Source organism: Oryctolagus cuniculus, chromosome 4 (assembly GCF_964237555.1).
Source record: "Oryctolagus cuniculus chromosome 4, mOryCun1.1, whole genome shotgun sequence".
NCBI lineage: Eukaryota > Metazoa > Chordata > Mammalia > Lagomorpha > Leporidae > Oryctolagus > Oryctolagus cuniculus.
Window position 1 is genome coordinate 119,121,413 of NC_091435.1, and position 17,327 is coordinate 119,138,739.

General features: G+C 40.7%; 1 long non-coding RNA gene across 1 annotated transcript in view; it reads left to right on the plus strand.

Moving 5' to 3' along the window:
- The first annotated feature begins 7,505 nt into the window (after nucleotides 1-7,505).
- Nucleotides 7,506-17,327, plus strand: part of LOC127493954 (uncharacterized) — a 48,561-nt gene continuing 38,739 nt past the window's right edge. Inside the window, exon 1 of the long non-coding RNA XR_007924593.2 lies at nucleotides 7,506-7,695. This is a non-coding gene — a long non-coding RNA (uncharacterized lncRNA). The remainder of the gene's footprint in view (nucleotides 7,696-17,327) is intronic.

Below are 17,327 nucleotides of genomic sequence, written 5' to 3' on the forward strand. Positions count from 1 at the left end.
GTAGCAGGAGAAAAGTCACTTTAATTACATACATACACTCAGGAGTCCTACAAAATATAAGACTTGAAGGCCCAGATGAATGAAGCTTATACGGCATCCTGACAGGCACAATGGAATAGGAGCTTAGGGCTTCTGTGGCGGTGGAGACAAGTTATAGGAGGGAGGGGTAGAACTACGGTGACTAAAGATTGTCCTATGAGGATGAAGATCCCCAGGTAACAGAAGTTGTCTTAGAGCAGCTCTCTTCCTGACACAGATGCTTTTACTAATGTCAACTTCATTTATAGATACAATATCCTTTACAAAATCACAGCTTTTCAGAGTTATTCTTATGTCTGCATTTCCTCAAAATAAACTATGGAAATGGTGCTAATGAAGTGAGTTTGGGGTAGCATATTCTGATGTACCTCAGTCATATTCTGAGGTGATGTGTCCTGAACCCAAACAAGTACAAATAGTTTGCTGTACTCAGGACAATCATACAATGAGTGGGAGGTAAGACAGGGCAGGGAAGGCAACCGATACAGGCATGTGTTGTTTAGCAACAGAGATACATCCTGATAAACACACCTTTAGGTACTTTTCACACTGTGCAAATATTACAGATTGTACTTACACAAACATAGATAGTATAGGTTAATCATGTAACACGATCTCTTAATGCAACCAAGAGACATAGTAAACAAGAGATTTTGAGGTTGATGTCATTATAACATGCACACTATTTTATAAACTTTTTTATAAGAAGGAGTACAATTAAAAATGTAGTTTAAAAAATATGTAGTATAATATATATTATTATTATATATATATAAATATATAAATATATTTATAATAATAAATAATAAATAAATGTCTTGAGTCCCCACTGCTCCACTTCTGATCCAGTTCCCTGCTAGAGGTCTGGAAAAAGCAGTGAAAGGTGACCCAAGTGCTTGGGTCCCTGCCATTTATGTGGGAGACCCAGAAGAAGATCCTGGTTCCTGGCTTCTGCCTGGTTCAGCACTGGCCTTTGTAGCCACTTGGAGAGTGTGCCAGCAAATGGAAGATCTCTCTCTCACTATTGTCTCTCTCTCTCTCTCTCTCTCTTTCTCTCTCTCTTTCTAAATCTACCTTTCAAATAAATATATAAATCTTTTTATTAAAAAATAGTTTTTATTGGTACATGCCACCTTGATGGGATTGTATTGGAATCCCTTGGCACATTTCTAACTCTACCATTTGGGGCAAGTCAGCTTGAGCATGTCCCAAATTATACATCTCCTCCCTCTCTTATTCCCACTCTTATATTTAACAGAGATCACTTTTCAGTTAAATTTAAACATCTAAGAATAATTGTGTATTAATTACAGAGTTCAACCAATAGTATTAAGTAGAACAAAAAAAATACTAAAAGGGATAAAGTATTAAGTTGTTCATCAACAGTCAGGACAAGAGCTGATCAAGTCACTGTTTCTCATAGTGTCCATTTCACTTCAACAGGTTTCCTTTTTGGTGCTTGGTTAGTTGTCACCGATCAGGGAGAACATATGATATTTGTCCCTTTGGGACTGCTTATTTCACTCAGCATGATATTTTCCAGATTCCTCCATCTTGTTGCAAATAACCGGATTTCACTGTTTTTTACTGCTGTATAGCATTCTATAGAGTACGTGTCCCATAATTTCTTTATCCAATCTACTGTTGATGGGCATTTGCATTGATTCTAGGTCTTAGCTATTGTGAATCGAGCTGCAATAAACATTATGGTGCAGACTGCTTTTTTGTTTGCCAATTTAATTTCACTAGTCAAAGTGATCACGTTCAGTTCACAATTGATCATACTGATAGGTCTAAGAGTCAAAGGGATCACATAAACAAGACTAGTGTCTGCTAATACTAGCTGATAGAATCAAAAAGGGAGAGAACAATCCAACATGGGAAGCAGGATACAAAGCAGACTCATAGAATGGCAGATGTCCTAAACAGCACTCTGGCCTCAGAATCAGCCCTTAAGGCATTCGGATCTGGCTGAAGAGCCCATGAGAGTATTTTAGGCATGGAAAGCCAAGACACTCTGGAAAAAAAAAAAAAAAACTAAATGAAAGATCTCTGTGAGTGAGATCCCAGTAGAAAAATGGGCCATCAAAGAAGGAGAAGGAGGTACCTTTCTCTGAAGGGAGGAGAGAACCTCCACTTTGACTATGACCTTGTCTAAATAAGATCAGAGTCGGCGAACTCAAGAGGCTTCCATAGCCTTGGAAACTCATGATTAGAGCCTAGGGAGATTACTGATGCCATAAACAGGAGTGTCAAATTGTTAAATCGACAACAGGAGTCACTGTGTACTTACTCCTCATGTGGGATCTGTCCTTAATGTGTTGTCCAATGTGAATTAATGCTATAACTATTACTTAAACAGTATTTTACACTTTGTGTTTTGGTGTGGGTGCAAACTGATAAATCTTTACTTAATGTATACTAAATTGATCTTCTGTATATAAAGATAATTGAAAATGAATCTTGATGTGAATGGAATGGGAGAGAGAGCGGGAGAGGAGAGGGTTGCGGGTGGGAGGGAAGTTATGGGGGGAAAAGCGATTGTAATCCATAAGCTGTACTTTGGAAATTTATATTTACTAAATAAAAGTTACAAAAAAATAAAATAAAATAAAGTTTTTTTTTAAGAAATGGTGGTTTCTGTCAGTTGCTTATTCTGAATCTTTTTAAGACTATCATGTTTTTGAGTTTGTTAATGTTGTGAATTACACTGATTATATTAAAAAGTTAAACCAATATTGCATTACTTCCAATCCCCAACTTTGCACTACTGTCATACAGCTTATGTCTACATATGTTGTAAACCACACAATACTTCTTTACCACTTTTGTCTTAAACAATTATCCTTTAAAGAGATTTTTAAAGTAAGGAGGGAACTCCTATATTTACCCAAATACTTATTATTTCTGGTTTTCTTTATTGATTTGAGTAGCTATAAATTTTCATCTGCCATCATTTTCCTTTGTCTTCAAGAATTTCTATGACATTTCCTATAGTGCTTCTCTGCTCTTGATAAACGCTACCAGCATTTGTATGTCTGAGAAACTCTTCATTTTATCTCCATTTTGTGATTATAAAAATGCAAAATATTTTAGCTAGATGTAGATTTCTAGTATGTTTTTTTCCTGTACTTTAAATGTGTCGTTCTGATATTTTTGTTTCTGTTTTTCTTTGTCATTCTTATGTTTGTTTCTCTGTGTGTCTTTTTTCTTTGACATACTTCTTTTCTGTATTTCTGGTTTCAAGCAATTTGATTACCTGCCTGTGTGGTGTTCATATGGCCTCTGATTGGAGTTCTGAAATTCTTAAACCTATGGGGCTCATAATTTTTAATCAAATTTGGTAAAATGTCAGCCATTATTTCTTCAAATACTTCTATGCCCCTCCTCTCATATCTCTCCTCTCCTAGAATTATTATGACATATGTATGACTCTTATGACAACCGCAAGTACTTAAAGTACTTGCAAGTACTTAAATACAGTTCTGCAGTATTTCATTAAGATACTTTCAATTAATATGTCTACCAGTTCACTACATTTTTTCCTTGTTTTTTTTTTTTTAAGATTTTATTTATTTGAGAGGTAGAGTTGCAGACAGTGAGAGGGAGAAACAGAGAGAAAGGTCTTCCATTCGCTTGTTCACTCCCCAGATAGCTGCAACAGCTGGAGCTGGGCTGATCTGAAGCCAGGAGCCAGGAGTTTTCCTCCAGGTCTCCCATGTAGGTACAGGGGCCCAAGAGCTTGGGTCATCTTCCACTGCTTTCCCAACTCATACAGAGAGCTGGATCACAAGAGAAGCAGCCAGGACTAGAACCGGCACCCTTTTATGATGCCAGCAACACGGGCGGAGGATTAACCCACTGCACCACAGCACCGGCCCCTGCATTTCCTTCTACAGTACCTAAACCCCTGTCCATTCTATTCAGTGTTCCGTGGTTGTTTGTTTTTTTTTTTTTTCATTAATCTCAAACTTTGTGTTATTTCAACTCTACCAGATCAGCTAGCATCCTATCGGTATCTTCTGCTTCTCTCTTCATCATGCTTAGACCTGTTGGAATACTTGATGTTCTGCTTCCTATCCAGTTCCTGTTAATGTGCCTGGGAAACAGCAAAAAAATGGCTCAAGTTCTTGGGCCCCTGCCTCTCATCTGGGAGACCCAGATGGAGTTCTAGGCTCTTGGTTTCAGTCTGACCTAACCCTGGCCACTGTGGCCACTGAGGACTGATCTCTCTCTCTCTCTCTCTCTCTTGCTCTGTCTCTAATTATGCATTTCAAATAAATAAATCTTTCAAAAATAAGAAAAAAAATGTAATAATCATTCTTAGCTTATACGTTGTACAAAGAAAAGCCATAGTTTGTCTATTCCAGTTTAGAGCTCTACCTTTACTGGATGCCCTGGGAGTAAAAGGGCCTTTCCACTGTGACTTGTAGAAACACAACCTATCACTGGCACTGTGTGAGCTCTATGTATTGTTACATCTGATTGTTTCTGGATAGATATTTGAGACCCAGCTCTCCTGAACTCTCTAATTGTGCAGCTCTCTCCTCTCACCCTACCACTTACACTATAAATGCATTGGCCTGGGGTGGGCATTTGGCACAGCAGTTACGAAGCCGCTTGGCAGCCAGCATTGTGACAGTAGGTTAAGCTGCCTCCTGGGACATCAGCATCCCATCTGAGTGTCAGTTTGAGTCCCTGCTGCTCTACTTCCAAACTCCCTGAAAATGTGCCTGGGAAAGCAGCAGAAGATGGCCTAAAAGCTTAGGCCCCTGCTACACGTGTGGGAGAACCAGATTCCTGGCTTTTCCCTGGCCCAGCCCTGGCCATTAGGACCATTTCAGCTTCATGCTGTTGCACACCCTGGGGTGCAACAGGTAATGGCTCAAATACTTGTGTCCCTGTCACCCACATGGGAGACCCAGATGGAATTTCAGGCTCTCAGCTGTGGCTTGGCTCACGCTTGGCTGTTACAAACATTTAGAGAGTGAACCAGGGGATGGAAGGCCTGCACTAAAACCTAAAATCTCTATCCTATAAGCTTGAGCCACCATAGAGCTCATCTAGTTGTTCTGTTTTCTCAGAAATCACTCTTCTGTACTACCTATTGTCCAATATCTGAAAATCATTGTTTTGTATATTTTGTCTGCTTATTTAATGGTTTAAGATAAATCTGGTCCCTGTTAATACATCATGGACAGAAATGAAAGTCAAGAATACAATTTTAAAATACTTATTTACATAAAATTAAATATTGATTTAAACAAAAGAAAATTCAGTTTGTCTTCATACAACTTATGTAAATCAAATTATGCACAAAAATTACATGAATCACAAGAAGAAAGTATATCCTTAGGATAGCATTCCTTAAAAATAAATGTCATACAGGAAACCCAGGGGATATAAATGTACCTTAAATCAGCCACGTCCAGAAAGAGAGGCAAATATAAACAAAAATATAGCTATTATTGAAGCAACAAATTTCTATTTAGCTGTAACATTTTCTAAGAATGAAAAATTATTAAAAATTAGAATTAGTAATAAGGAAAAAGCTTCAAGATATGCATCACCTAAACATTACAGCTGGAATATATTTATATTTCTTTAAAAATTTAAATGTAAGTCTAAAATCAAATTTGGTAACTAAGGAACATATTCAGAACAATAGGTGTGTCTAGGGTTCTAAGCAACATGACTTTTAATAAAGAGTTTCTTTTGTCAAAAATGTAGAACAAAGGTGAGTGTTTGTCTTGCATGGGTTCATTACCTGCCTCAAGCTCCAGCCTCTGGTTTCTGCTAATGTGTCCCTAGGAGGCAGCAGCAGGAACAGCGCATGGGAGACCTGAATTAAGTTCCAGGCTCCTGGCTTTGGCCCTGGCCCAGCCTCAGCCATTGCGGGCAAATGGGGAGTGAAACAGTAGTTGGGAGTTTCTCTCTCTCTCTCTCTCTCTCTATCTATCTATACCATATCTTCTGCTCCCTCTTTCTGTCTCTCAAATAAATAAATAAAAATATTTTTTAAAGTACAACAATCAAAAAATAAAGTACAAAAGTAATTTTAGTATTATATATTTAAGATCTTTATATAAAATAAATTCAACTCATATGATTCTTTTAAGATCCATTAGCTAATTGCTTTGAATACCTCTAATTACCTCTTTTGGATTTTGTTTAGAATGGCAATTATCCCAAATAACATGCTCACCATAATTTCAAGTTCTCCTCCCTTTTAAACTATTTTAACCACGGTGATATTATCTTCCAGCAATTAGCTAAAATCTGTCACCTAAATTACATGAGCAATAACATTTCATCCATGAACTTCCAAGAAAACCTTTTTCAGAATTTAACTGACTAACCATATCTCTTCCACTAAGTGAAAAAAAAATTAATGATACTATTGGAAAGAGCCTTTCATTAAAATGACACTTTTCTCACCTTGCTTCACTTGAAAAAAATAAACCTAAGTGGAAAATTCTGAAAAGTCTGCTACAGATCAAACATTTAAGAGATCACTAAGAGTGTATGTATAAGAACTATAATTGTCCAGATAGAGGGGTTTTCTCCATCAGTGGAAGATAAAGCACAGTAAAGCCACTAGAAGGTATCCTGTAAACCACTATGCTCTTTCAAATACATTCAGGCTTCCTTTTCTGATTTCCCAAGCAAACAACTTGTAGTATAAGATCAAAAGAGAACACTGAGTCAGATGTTTAGGCTAATAGTTAAGACACGCATTAACCTTGTCTTAACAGAGTGCCACGGCTGGATCCCTGGCTCCGCTTCTTGACTCCAGCTTCCTACTAAGGAAGACCCTGGGAGACAGTGGTGATGGCTCAAGTAATGGGTTCCTGCCATCCGCGTGAGAGACCTGGATTAAGTTGCTGGTTCCCGATCTTGGCCCCACCAATTCTTGCCATTGTGGGCATTGTCTGTGTGTGTGTGTGTGCATGTGTCTCTCTGTCTCTATGCTGCTCAGAGAGACTGAGTAAATTAATGAAAGTAGAATGTGAGTCTTTTTCATATCATTAACATTTTCTTTAAGAAACTGAGTCATTTGCCTCTCTTTCTGGACATGGCTGATTTAAGGTACATTTATATCCCCTGGGTTTCCTGTATAATGTTTTTAATGGGTTGACATACTTTGGCTAACAGTGCAAATCTGACCTGCTGCCAGCTTCATAAGAAGAGTTTTACTGGAGAAAAGCCATGGCATTTATTACATTATTTACTGCTCCCCTCTGCTATTTTAGCACGAAATAAAAGCTACCGTTGTTTATCTGCCCTTCCAAGGACTCAGGAAAATGAAAGAGTACGCTATGGCTTAAAGAGGATATGACTGCCAAATTCATGTAGGCATTTAATCCCCAAAGTCACAAAGTAGTATTCCTAAGAGGAAAGAAAGTTAATCCTTTTATGGTGTTTAGAGGTGGGCCTTTGGGAAGTAACTAGATTGGATTAGATTGTTAAGGTGGAGCTCCCATGACTGAATCACTTTGAAAGCAGAGAGAGAGTCACCCTAACTCCTTGCCATGTGACGTTCTGCAACAGCTTGGTGCTCTGCCAACAGGAGTGACAAACAAATACAGCTGCTTGATCTTGGACGGCGAAGCTCCAAAACTGTGAGCCAAAATGGACCTATTTCCTCCTTGAATGGTATGTTGTAGCTATGAAAATCTAACTAATGCAGAGAGATAATTGCCAAATTCCCAAACAAGCCAGTGTTAGCAGGCGTAATAAAGAGGTCCACCACAAAGTGCTTCTTCCCTGACCCCCACCCACCAAGTAGACATATTTATTCATGTATTTAGATTTTGCACATAAGCCATAACTCCAATGCAGAAAAGTAAGCCCTTACATTTAACAGTTCCAAAACACTTGGTCTTTTCTGTGTCCCAAGCAAGTCCTGAGATAGAGGCAGAGCTTGTGTGCTAAGCTTAAAAAGTGATTGAGGACCAGAAACCCAGTTAGCCTGAACAGCACTGACAGACATGGAGAGCATTCCTAAGGAGATGCCGCAAGAGAAAAACCATAAGTCTATACAAAAATTTTTATTTTAACATTTAAAATTAAAGAAACACATTTTCATTCCAACAGATTGACTGGGTTTGGCCATCGAATAAGTTACACACCAGGTACTTGGAAGGTTACTGTACAGCTATTTAGCTGAACAAGTCAGGGCAAAGTGGTCACTTTCTCCACAAGCAGGCACGAGACAGGCTCGGCCTGGCCATTACACACACATACCAGATTCTGAGAAGAAAAGTGCTGAGTCACTGGAACATGTTTTTGGCCATCACCACGTAGAACTGTAGCCTTCATAGACCCTGAAATGCAGTTTTCTTTAGACCTTCCATGATGCAAGCTGATCCCTGCCTCCAGCACAAGGGAGCCCCCAGTGTGCTTCTTATTCTCTGTTTCTACTTCAGTTATTTGTTGCCTATGAAGCTGATCTTTTCTAATCAGCTCGCCGAAATACTCACTCATTGTATAGAATGAGCTGTTGCTCAATTGCAAATAAAAGTCTATTAAGATCCATCACTTAAACTTGTGATAATTTTGTGTTTGCCATAATGATGCTGATTACCCGACTCTGTGACTATACTGAAAACCACTGAATTGTACACTCTAAAGGGTGAACTTTATGGGGTCAGCTTTGTGGCATAGCCGGTAAAGCTGCAGTTACTCATTTGTGTCCCAGCTGCTCCACTTCCGATCCAGCTCCCTGCTAATGGCCTGGGGAAAGCAGTGGAACATGGCTCCAGTGTTTGGGTCCCCACCACTCACGTAGGAGACCTGGATGAAGCTCCTAGCTCCTAGCTTCTGCCTGCCCCACCCAGCACTGGCCATTGTGGCTATCTGGGGAGCAAACCAGTAGATGGAAGGATAGAAGATCTCTCTCTCTCTCTCTCTCTCTCTCTTTCTCTCTCTCTCTCTCTCCCTTTTTCTCTCTGTAACTCTTACTTTCAAAATAAATATTTAGAAAATAAAAAATAAAAGGTAAACTTTATTATGTGAAATATTTTCCCAATAGATTTTTTTTTAATTTGACAGAGTTAGACAGTGAGAGAGAGAGAAAAAGACAGAGAGAAAGGTCTTCCTTCAGTTGGTTCACCCCGCAATGGCCACTACAGCCGGCACTGCGCTGATCCGAAGCCAGGAGCCAGGTGCTTCTCCTGGTCTCCCATGCGGGTGCAGGGCCCAAGCACTTGGGCCATCCTCCACTGCCTTCCTGGGCCACAGCAGAGAGCTGGACTGGAAGAGAGGCAACCGGGACAGAATCCAGCGCCCATATGGGGTGCCGGCACCACAGGTGGAAGATTAACCAAGTGAGCCACGGCGCCAGCCCCAGAGATTATTTTTTTTAAAAAGATGAAATCAGAAGATTCAGATTATATCAGCCTGTTCTTCTGATACAAAATTCCCCACCAAACTTTTACCTCAAACCTTTAACATTTAAACATAACTGATGCCTAGAAGTATTATTTCCTCATAAGTTGAAAAATAGCAAATGTATTTTTTAAATGTTGTTTTTGAAGGGCAGAGAAATTGAGAGAGAGAAAGAGAGATCACCTATCAATTGTTCACTCCTCAAACATCCACAACAGCTGAAGCTGAGCCAGTCTAAACCAGGCCCTGGGAACTCAAACTCACTCTCCTACATGGGAAGCAGCAACCCAAGTACGTGAGTCGTCACCTGCAGCCTCACAGGGTGTTCTTTAGCAATAATCTGGAATCAGTAGTGGAGCTGGGACTCAAATCCAAGCATTATCGTATGGAGCACCAGCATCCTCAGCACTATCTTTACCACGACGTCAAATGCCTGCCCCAAAATAGTGAATTTATAATTCTATCATTTTTCTGCATCTGTTGGCTACAGTTCTTCTATGAGAAAAATTTTCTCTTATCAAGTATTTAATTCTATAAATATGCAATTCATACAAGACAGGATGAAACTGACTCTTTTACTTTTTCAATTTTTCAGAGAAATAATTGGTACTCTAGCAACCTCCAGTGGTGAATGATGACATATTTTGTTGTGTTGATTTGCTATCATTACAAATATTGATTTTTTATGCTTGTTCTGTTTTTCAGTTCAATGCAGTCAGTCATTTTGATGCTCAAATTGTCCCATCCATTGGGAAAAGTTTCCAGTTGGTTCCTATTATACCATTTTATCATGACTTCATTAGACGTTTTTAAATAATGGTTTTATTAAGATATAAATTGGGGCCTGCACTGTGGCATAGAAGGCAAAGCCACTGCCTGTGAAGTTGGCATCCCATATAGGTACCTGTTCAAGGCTCGGCTGCTCTACTTCCAATCCAATTCTTTATTAATTTGCCTGGGAAAGTAGCTAGGGGCCCTGCAACCACGTGGGAGACCCGGAGAAAGCTCCTGGCTCCTGGCTCCTGGCTCCTGACCCAGCCATAGCCATTACGGCCTTTAGGGGAGTGAACTAGCAGGTGGAAGACTTCTCTCTCTGTTTCTTCCTCTCTCTCTCACTCTCTGTAAAAAAAATCATAACAAAAAAGATTTAAATCATATACTATCCAATTCACCTATTTATACAATTCAGTCATTTTTAGTGTATTTACAGAATTCTGTAAACATAACCACAATGAATTTTGAAACATTTTCAAAATTACTCCAGAAAGAAATCCACACTCATCACCAAAGCTAACTCCTCATTTCTCCCATGTCCCACTCCACCCCCTCAACCACTAATCTGTTTTCTGACTCCACAGAATTATTTAGAATAGACAGACTCATACAACGATCTTTAGTGTCTGCATCATTTCACTTATGTTTTCATGGTTCATCCCTGTTGTAGAATATGGCAGTAACCGTATTTTATTCCTTTTAATGGATGAATAATATTTCATGGTGTGGATATTGCACATTTTGTTCATTCTCCAGTTGATGGACACTTAGATCACTTTTAACGTTTTTATTAGGAATAATGCTGCTATTAATATTTATGTGCATGATTTTAATGCAAAATGTCTTCAATTCTCTTGTGTATGTAACCAGGAGAGGCGTTGCTGGGTTGTATCATAGTACTTTCTAGCCTTTTGGGGAACACTCAGACTGTTTTCTGAAGAGGATGCACCATTCTACTTTTCATGTCTTGTATGAGACTTCCAGTTTCTGCAATCCTTGTCTCGACTTCATTTACATTTTCGGTTGACTAATGATGCTAAGCATCTTTTTATGTGCTCATAGATCATTTTTCTATCTTCAGAGAAAATCTATCCAGAGTCCTTTCCCATTGTTGAGTGGGATTTATATATTCTGAGTACAAGCCGTTGTCAGAAATATTATTTGCAAATATTTTCTCTCATTCTGTTGGCTATTTTCTTCATAGTGTCTTTTGAAGCACGTGAGTTTTTAATTTTGATGAACTCTAATCTATTTTTTCTTTTATTGGTTGTGGTTTGGGTAAGAAATCCTTACCTACTCCAAGGTCACAGACTTAGACTTGTGTTTTTTCCTAAAAATTTTCAAGTTTTATCTCTTATATTTAGGTCCAGGATCCATTTTGAATTAAATGCTGTGGTGAGTGGAGGGGATCCAGCTACTTGAGCAATGACAGCTGCCTCGTAGGGTCTCCACTGGCAGAAAGCTGATATCAGAAGCCAGAGTCGGGAATAATACCCGGGTACTCGCTGTGATCAGGACAGAAAGAGATTAGCACAGATAAACGGGAATCATGTGCTAACTGGCAAAACAATGAGGATGAAAGACTGAAGGCATTCAGAGATCGTTGAGGCCACCCCTAGATACCGGATGTGAGGTCTTAACTGTTATGCTAAATGTCCACCCCCAGATCTTTACTCCTTTTACAACTACATATTACTCTATTGTCTGAATGTACTGTAATGTATTCTTCTATCTGATTTTTGGCATATAGTGGTATTTTTGTCAACGTATTTGCTTTCTATTGCTATATAACAAATTATCACAAGTTTAGCAACTACATAAACAACAAAATTGTTATCTCAGAGTTTCTGTGACTCAGGAGCAATTGGCACAGACTTGCTGGGTTCTCCACTTGGCATCTCACCAAGATGAAATTAAGACAGCTGCTGGGTCTGTGGTCTCATTCAAGGCTTGGAGTACTCTTCCAAACCACTGTTATTGGCAGGATTCAGTGCTTTGGGATTGTAAAACAAAGTCCTCGTTTTCTTGATAACTGTCAACTGCTACTGCTCCCAGAGACCCTCTCAGATTCTTACCAAAGGACCTTTCCAGGGGTTCTCTCAAAATGACAGCTTACAGGGCTGGTGCTGGGGCACAGCGGGTTAAGTCGCAACTTGCAATGGAAGTGGCAGTTCAAATCAAGGCTGCTCCACTTCCAATTCAGCTTCCTGTTAATGTGCCTGGGAAGGCAGCAGAAATGGCCCAAGTACTTGGGCCTCCTGCTACCCATGTGGCAGACCAGGATGGAATTCCTAGGTCCTGGCTTTGGCTTGGCCCAGATTTGAGACTTGGCTGTTGATTCAGCAGATCTCTCTCTCTCTCTCTCTCTCTCTCTCCCCCTCTCTCTCTCCTCATCTCTCTCTTCTTCTCCCCCCACCCCATCACTCTGCCTTTCAAAGAAATAAATCTTTAAAAAAATGAAGCTTACTTCTCCAAAGTCATCAGGACTCCATCTTTTCAGGGCTCACTGACAAGTCAGACGTACCCAGTGAAATCTCCCTTTTGATGAGTTCAAAGTCAATTAATTAGGGACCTTCAGCACATCTAAGACATTTCTATACCTTTGCCACAGAGTAGCATGTTGTCATATTCACAGATTCTGCTTAGACTCAGAAGGAACTGCTATCCAAAGCCCACACCAGGGAACAAGAATCTTGATCCATCTTGGAATTCCGTCTGCTGTGTTTAGCACATTAAATAATGCCACAATGAAGAGCCCTGTGTGTATGTTACTTTGTACTTTTGCCAATACCTCTTTAGGTTCCTCAAAGAAAATTGTGTATGTGTGATTTTGCTATATATGAATCTTGCCAAAGTTTCTTCCATGGGGATCATAAAATGTTGTATTTCCATTGGCAATATAAGCGAGAGCCTGCTTTCCAGCAGCTTCCCTAGCACAGTTGATTGCCAAATTTCAGGGGTTTGCCAATCTTGTTGATTTAAAAAAAAATGGTTCTTTACTATAGTGTCAATTTGCATTTTTTCTTATTCTGAGAGAGCTTCTGCATTTTTTTTAAATTTTAAGATGTTTAAGGCAAGCAGTTAGTCTATAGGGGTTAGACGCATTAAGATGCCCATGTCATATATCAGAGTACCTGAGTTCCATATCCAGTTTCAACTCCTAATTTCAACTTTCTGTTAATGCAGATCCTGGGAGGCGGCAGCGATGACTCAAGTAATTGGGTTTCTGTCACCCATGTAGGAAACTTGGATTTCCTGGCTTCCACCTTTGGCCTGGCCCAGTCTCAGCCACTGTGAACATCTGGGGAATGAACCAGTAGATGGGAGTCCTCTCTGTCTATCTCTGCTCTCTCTCAAATGAATAAATTGAATTTTTAAAGATTAAAACTCACATTGAGGTTTTCTTGATGTGTTCAGACACTTCAGATGTTGGAGAATGAGAAATAAAGTTAGCATGGGGCAGGAAAGATAATGCACAGATTTTGAGAGGTTGATGAAATCCATGGTCACCAGCTGCATTGTGTGATCCCAAAAGTCGTATCTTGATTCCTAACCCCTAGTACCTCACAATGTCACTGTGTTTAGAGCTAGTAGTAGAGAGGCAGATTCCCAACTAGGTAGAAGAGAACCATGGTCCCCTCCCCACCATCTCTAGTCCTGGAAGACCTGAGAAAATTTAATCATCAGCTTCTGTGAAGGATGTTAATGTTATGTGCTGGTCCATTTAATCAAGGGTTTTCTCTGCTATTATAACTGACCTATGTAAAGAGCATTTTATGTTGGGCCAGCGCCACGGCTCAATAGGCTAATCCTCCACTTAGCGGCACCTGCACACCGGGTTCTAGTCCCGGTCAGGGCACCGGATTCTGTCCCAGTTGCCCCCCTTCCAGGCCAGCTCTCTGCTATGGCCAGGGAGTGCAGTGGAGGATGGCCCAAGTGCTTGGGCCCTGCACCCCATGGGAGACCAGGAGAAGCACCTGGCTCCTGCCTTCGGATCAGCACAGTGTGCCAGCTGCAGCGTGCCGGCCACGGCGGCCATTGGAGGGTGAACCAACGGCAAAAGGAAGACCTTTCTCTCTGTCTCTCACTGTCCACTCTGCCTGTTTAAAAAAAAAGAGCATTTTATGCATCTTGAGGGAAAGTTTCATAAGTTTTCTGTTGTCTTTACTGAGCCTCAACTGAAGATTTAACTTTCACCCAATTAACCAATTAAAACTCACTTAATACCTCTCCTGGACCAATCATAAGAAATCCCCTTTTGGAGCCCATAGAAAAAACCCTAGACAATCAGTCCTCAATAGTTCTCACCTTCAGAGACCTGTCTCTGTGCTTCTGTGAGCTTTTGCTTTTGTTTTCTCTGCTTGTTTTCCCACAATTTCTGCTTTACCTGCTCTTTCTTGGCCATCCACACTCTTAATTCTTTGTGATCACAAGACAGAAACCAGAGTAGTTAGAACCACAGACTTGGGGCTGGCACTGTGGCTCAGTGGTTAATACCCTGGCCTGAAGTGCTGGCATCCCAAATGGGCGCCGGTTCTAGTCACAGCTACTCCTTTTCCAATCCAGCTCTCTGCTGTGGCCTGGGAAAGCAGTAGAAGATGGCCCAAGTCCTTGGGTCCCTGCACCCATGTGGGAGACCTGGAAGAAGCTCCTGGTTCCTGGCTTCAGATAGGCTCAGCTTTGGCTGTTGTGGCCAATTGGGGAGTAAACCAACGGATGGAAGACCTCTCTCTCTCTCTCTTTCTCTCTGCCTCTCCTCTCTTTGTGTAACTTTGACTTTCAAATAAATAAATAAATCTTTAAAAAAAAAAAAAAGAACCACAGATTCCTGCAACAATAGCATCTTTTTCAATGTCAGATTAAAATGAGATTATCTAGGTTTGCTCTACAGCAACATAACTTGTGTCCTTACAAAAAGAGATTAGAATACACATGTACAGAGGAAAGACCTTGCAAAGACACAGGGAAGAAACAGGCAGGCATCAAGCAGGAAGGCTCTCAGAAGAAACAAACCCAGTGAACACCTGATGTTGGACTTCTAGTCTCCAGAGCTCTGGGATAATAAATTTCTCTCTTTTTCTAAGATTGATTGATTTGAAAGGCAGAGTGACAGAGAAAGAAGAGTCTGGGCCAGACTAAAGCCAGAAGCCAGAAACTCCATCCTGGTCTTCCATGTTGATGGCTGAGACCCAAACACTTGGGCCATTTTCTGATGCCTCCCAAAGAGTAGAAAGCTGGATCAGAAGCAGAAGAGGGGCTGGCATAATGGTGTATTAGGTAAAGCCGCTGCCTGTGGCACAAACATCCCATGTGGAAGCCGGTCCATGTCCCAGCTGCTCCACTTATGATCCAGTTCCCTGCTAATGCACTCAAGAAAGCAACAGGAGATGATCCAAGTGCTTGAGCCCCTGCACCCATGTAAGAGACCCAGATGAAGCTCTTGGCTCCTTGATTCAGCCTGGCCCACCCCTGGCTGTTGAGGCTATCTTAGGAGCATATAGCATTATTTCTTTACATAAGAAATCAGTTTTAGTAATGACTTTCCATCATATTATCCTCACATTAACTTCATTCACTGCTCACAACTACTTCCCAAGTAGGGGAGCCACAAATCCAGAAACTTGTTCCCAGAGCGCTTAGAAAGTAAGGCATGAGCCACTGACCCAGACCTGGCAAACAAATGCAGCAGCCCAGTACTATGACTTTGGATAAGGAAGCAGGGTCAGTAGAGGATCTGCTACGTTGGTGGGAGCTGGGTTCAGCGCTCACTGCCTTTACTGCAACGGTGAAGCAATGTGCTTCCCCCAGGTGGGTTCCTGGGTGCAATCTTAGCAATGGCTCTGACTGCCCCACCCTCCACTGTCCCTGCTGGCTTCACCGCAAGGTGTGTCACAGTCCTCCCAGAAACTCTGAGAGGAATTCCATTTTCTTACAGTAAAATCATTTTCTGCTTCATCAACACTGTCTGGTACATTTTCTTTTTCCTGTTGCAGAAATTAATAACAGCTTCCTGAAAAAGTTGAAATAAATTAAAATTGTTCCAATGAAATATAAATTAACTTGATGACTGCTCATAAATGGGAAGTCTGAAGTTATCCGGAATGAATAAGAAGGTAAAACTGTAGTGATCTTTGACATAACACACTGGCAGCTTTAGTACCCAATGTAGTTCCACTTCTTGTTTCAAATAAATGCCTAATCACAAAGATATGCATTATTATAACCTTTGAGACAGCCAGAAGCCTCACTACCCTCTTTGTCTTAGGTAAAATTTCTTTATGCTCAATAATTTCATAGCCTATGGAAAGCCAAAGCTCTACTTCAAGGTTTTTCGCCATCTGCATCTGTCTGACCTCCTCCATCTCTAAGCTATGGTGTTCTTACACACTGTCCTGTCCCAACCAGCCCTGACCCCATCCTAGCTCTTTCTTACATACCATGATTCTGTGACAATAAATTTAACTGATTGTCTGGCCTGGTGGTTCAGCTTTTGACACCAGCATACCATATTGCAGTGCCATTTTGAGTCCTGACTGTTCAGATTCCAATCCAGCTTCCTGCTAATGCACCTAGGAAAGGAGCAGAAGATGGTCAAAATACTTGGGTCCCTGCTACCCATGTGGGAGACCAGGGTGGAGTTCCTGATGTCAGCCTGGCCCAGCCCCAGCCATTGCAGCCATTTGGGGAGTGAGCCAGCACATGAAAGATTGATCTTTCTCTCTGTCTCGCTTTCTCTCTCTATCACTCTGCCTGTCAAATAATCAAATAAATCTTATTTTTAAAAATAGATTTGACTAAATCTTTAGGAGGGTTCTTGCAGAGGGATCACAGCAAGCAATAGTCTTGAGCATCAATCAAAGCTCTATTATTTGGGTCTAAACTCTTCTCTTTCTACTAAGCATAGTAGTTACAGCCATTCTCTGAAGCATGGAAACCCACTGGTGCCCAGAGACATACTGCCTACTTTTATCCAATAGTAATAATTGTATTTCATTCTGGTCAAACTTTCCACAGGGAGCCTGATGGGAGCTGAGCCAATGCCGGCCCACCTACCCACCCCCATAGCTACACCAGTAAGATCACAGGAAGCTCAAGGACTACACAGCTAAGGGGGAGGGCTTGAC